The sequence below is a fragment of the Silene latifolia genome, chromosome X (assembly GCF_048544455.1).
Source record: "Silene latifolia isolate original U9 population chromosome X, ASM4854445v1, whole genome shotgun sequence".
In the NCBI taxonomy this organism is placed as follows: domain Eukaryota; kingdom Viridiplantae; phylum Streptophyta; class Magnoliopsida; order Caryophyllales; family Caryophyllaceae; genus Silene; species Silene latifolia.
Window position 1 is genome coordinate 24,115,295 of NC_133537.1, and position 4,339 is coordinate 24,119,633.

At 37.9% G+C, this 4,339-nt stretch overlaps 1 long non-coding RNA gene across 1 annotated transcript; it reads right to left on the reverse strand.

Annotated features, from left to right (window-relative positions):
* Nucleotides 1–389: 389 nt before the first annotated feature.
* LOC141621296 (uncharacterized) lies at nucleotides 390–1,179 on the reverse strand. Its single transcript, XR_012532200.1, has 3 exons — nucleotides 1,095–1,179; nucleotides 890–988; nucleotides 390–685 (listed from the first exon to the last, which is right to left on the reverse strand). It is a non-coding gene; the product is annotated as an uncharacterized LOC141621296 (long non-coding RNA).
* Nucleotides 1,180–4,339: the final 3,160 nt, after the last annotated feature.

Sequence of the window (4,339 nt, forward strand, 5' to 3'; positions counted from 1 at the left end):
TGAAGGACATCGGACTTCTAGACACATGGACATCGGATTATAGGCCGATGTAGAGTTCAGTCCCGTCCATATGGGATGTAATGGACATGGGACTTTAAACCGATGTCCATTAGTATATGCACATCGGATTTTTAAATATATCCGATGTCCATATGAGTAATGAACATCAGATTTTAACATTAATCCGATGTCCATATGTGTAATGTACATCAGATTTTTATAGAAAGCCCATGTCCTTTGAAGCTAGAATTACATCGAACTTTTATAAATCCGCTGTCCTTTATATTGTTTTTTTTTTAAAAAAAAAAATTTGAAAAGAGCAGGCCAATTCATATTGCATTACACCAATTTGAATGCCAAAACATTAATACAAAACATGCCAACTGCCATTCAACCAAAATGATCGATTTCAATTAATAAAAACCGATCCCAATCAACATACAACGCAACCGTCTCCGTCATCCGAATTCAACAACTAACGAACAACAACAAAGGGCATAACAAATCCCAGCCAACATAACATATGGTCTTGCAGATCATGTAATCAGTTTTTCAAAATGCAACTACCTAATACATTACTACGCTAGCTAGCTATCTACGGCTAGATATTGAGAAAATAGTTCGCCCACAAGTCCCGAACCTCATCTAATTCTTCTTGTGAATATGGCGTGGTGTCTTGAAAAACCTGTAATGCATATTAATGACAATGGGGCAGTCAGGCATGGCCTCACAAGGGCAGCTTCATATAAGCTAATAATTAAGGGAAGAGGGTGCAACAGCTAGCTCATTGAATTGGCAGCAGGTTCGCCCACAATGCGTATAGGCAGCAGGTCAAAGTAGGATAATTACTTGAAAAAATACCGAGTTTTGCTATAATGTCGAAACTGACCTCATTGATAGCTTTTGTTGGATTAGAACGCGTGACGATTTCCAGCATGTACCTCATGACGTAGTACCCGCATTCTACAACACCTTGTTGACGAGCACACTAAAACAACAACTCGACAAGAATTAAACCAATAACATGACTTTGTCAATTAAAAGTGATTGATGATCAGACATTGAATTTATCGTCATAATAAGCAACAACTTACATTATGTTGCAGCCATTGCGGTGCTTGAGAACGCATTCTTTCCCCACCATTGTAGCCGTATACTCTTACCGATCTAAATATAAACATAAGATGTTGCAGTATATCATTAACATTACAGGAGCACAATATTAAAGATATCGAGTGCATTTGTGAGTATATGCAGTTTCATTACTTGATAGACATAAGATGACATGAATTCATTCGTAGTTAGTTACTCACCTAAACCAATGCATCTATGAAATAATCGAAGCTGTGAGTAGATGACCACCAATAACCTGAAATGTATAACCATAAAAATGTCTATTATAGTACACTCTTTATATTTCAGTCATTCAAAAATTAAAGTAAATTTTTACATCTAACTAGCAGTGTTCAAGATAAGAAAATTTAATAAAAGTGAAAGTTTCTATGGAGCAATTTAAGTTAATGAAGAAAGAATTTTAGTGTGCTTACATCTTTGAAAAGCATAGGCTCCAGCACACTCCAGCACATGTTGACGGCTCTTCTTATTCATCAGCTCCATAAAAACACTAATATTTCAAACAAAGACGTTTGTGTAAGGTGAACGAACTCATGGACAAAAACCAATATTTCTATCAGATAAGCAGATATAGTTATAGTTGGTTCCTCATTGAGAACATGGAAATATTTGCACAAACTTATACTAAAGTAGTTGTCAAAACATTTATGCAGTATCCTAATGGTTGACGCCTAAAAGACAACGATGGGTAACGAGTAGTCATAGGTGTCGAGTAAGCAAGAGATTGTGTGGGATGAGCAGTGACTGGTACCAGGTAAAGGGACAGTAGCGAGTTGAATTGTCTTGGGCAGCGTATGACAAGTTTGTCGCTTGAGCGTGGGATTAGCAGTGGCTCTGTGCTGCCACTGCATGTCGCCTAGTGGTTCATAACATGGTTCATCGTCGTTGGTCGGTCTATATAAGACTAATCTAATGGAGAGCTAACAATAGGCTCACAAAATATTATCCTACATATCTAGATAATAAGAGTATAACTTACTTTCATACTTATTAGGGCCGCAAAGTACAAGTGTGCTGGAGTAATGTATTCACCATGTCACAAACAAAATATTGCAAAAATAACAACCATAAATCAAATTAACAATAAAAACATTCCAGCTACATAGTTAAATTAATTAATAAGCACAATAGCACCCATACGGATACATCGACGAGTGACAAACTAGAGGAACAAACAAATTACCAAAGCATTTTAGTATCGTTGAGAAAACAAACGGATTAAGAGATTCATATCGCATTGAAATATATCGATCGACGATAGTCTTAAAAGGCAAAAAATCACATATATTTTTATATTTTGATTAATTAATTAGTATAAAATAAGAGGAGATCTGGAAATTGTGGTGTAGAACTATTAGCACTAAACATTAATTCAATGTCCACTAAAAATGCCTTAAGTTGCGTATCCTTCCATTTTTCCATTCATTATTCATTATTTAAGCTTAGATTTTCTAACTTTCTATTTGATACAATAATAACATCAAAGAAAATCAAGACTCAATTACATAGCCGCATCTGCATCTCGATTAGACGCCATTTTTTTGCGAGAAGAAAGATCCGAAATTTATTTTTGTAGCTATAGTGTCACAAATTAGGCACAAATCGAATATTTAAGCTAAAATCACATCATGAGATATCACACAACCCGGAAAAATCAAACCACTAATGTATATTGGTAATGAGATCTAAATTAAGAAAACAACTACTCATACTAACAAAAATCTACATACAAAATACCAACAATTAAATAAATCAATAGCAACAAATAAAAAATTGAGAGGGAAATTGGAAGCCATTGGAGATGATAAAGATATGGATCGGATCATTTGCACTTGTAAGGCTTGGGTGAGGGACGCCATGAAAAGGAAGGCTGGTGAGTGGTAGTGGTGGAGGGCTGAGAAGTGAGCGAAGAAGATAGAGTTTGAGCGATGTGAGATAATTAGCGGCGGTGGTCTGATGAAGTAAGTATTAATAAAGATAGAGTATGCTAGTGAAAATAATTTGGGGCGGGGGAATTGTTTTCATTTTGCGCCCAAATTGAGGATTATATGGACATGGGTTGTAATTTAATCCGATGTCCATTATAATGGACATGGGTTGAAAATAACAACCGATGTCCATATAATATAATTACATCAGACTTTTATAAAAATCCGATGTGCAAACTTATTACATCTGTTTTTTCAAAAATCCGATGTCCATCCACTGATGTCCTTGATGAATTCTGTAGTAGTGTAGGTCTAATGTATCCCCTCTCAATCAGATCATCCAGCTGCTTCCTAAGCTCCTCCAACTCCTTAGGACCCATACGGTATGGTGCCTTAGAGATTGGCCCCGTCCCCGGTTTCAGCTCAACGGTGAAATCTATCTCCCTCTTCGGTGGCAACCCCGGAATCTCCTATGGAAAGACATCTGGAAACTCTCCCACCACTGGTATTTGTTCAACTGTCGAACTCTCCACTCTATGATCCCTCACATGGCACAAGATCAACGGACATCCCTTCCTCAGATAGGACTTCAAGGTCACTGCTGCAATCAACTTAACTTTGGGTTTGACAACAAACTCACGATAAGACACACTAATCCCCTTAGGACCTCTCAAAGAAACTCTCTTTTGATGGCAATCTATCTTAGCCTTGTACTTCCCAACCAATCCATCCCGACGATCATCTCAAAACCATCTAAAGGAAACTCCAACAAGTCTACAGGTAGATCAACTTGCCCAACTATCATGGACACACCTCTATACAACCTCCCACAAGATACAGAGTCCCCCGAAGGTATGAAAATTCCTCTCTTACAGACTCATACTCACTCAAACCCAACCTTTTAACATGACTCAATGATACAAACGACTGTGACGCTCCCGAATCAAACAAAACAAAGGTATAAACATCATTACCAAGAAATGTACCGGTTATAACGTGAACATTATCCTCAGCTGCTTTCTTTTCCATCATAAACAGCTTGCCACTGGTCTTCTGTCCACCTCCCTGGACAGTACTAGCTGAGGTAGTCGGTTTAGCACCCGACCTTTGGATGTTATTGGTGTTTGTAGCCGGTTGCTGATAAGAATTATCGCCATTGTGGTTAGCCCCACTGTTGTTGCTCTGACCTCCCCTTATCCCACCACTCATCGACCGCTTCCCTCAAGTAGAACGCAGCTTGTTCCACTTTCAACTCCTCCGGGCAATGAACTAACTCA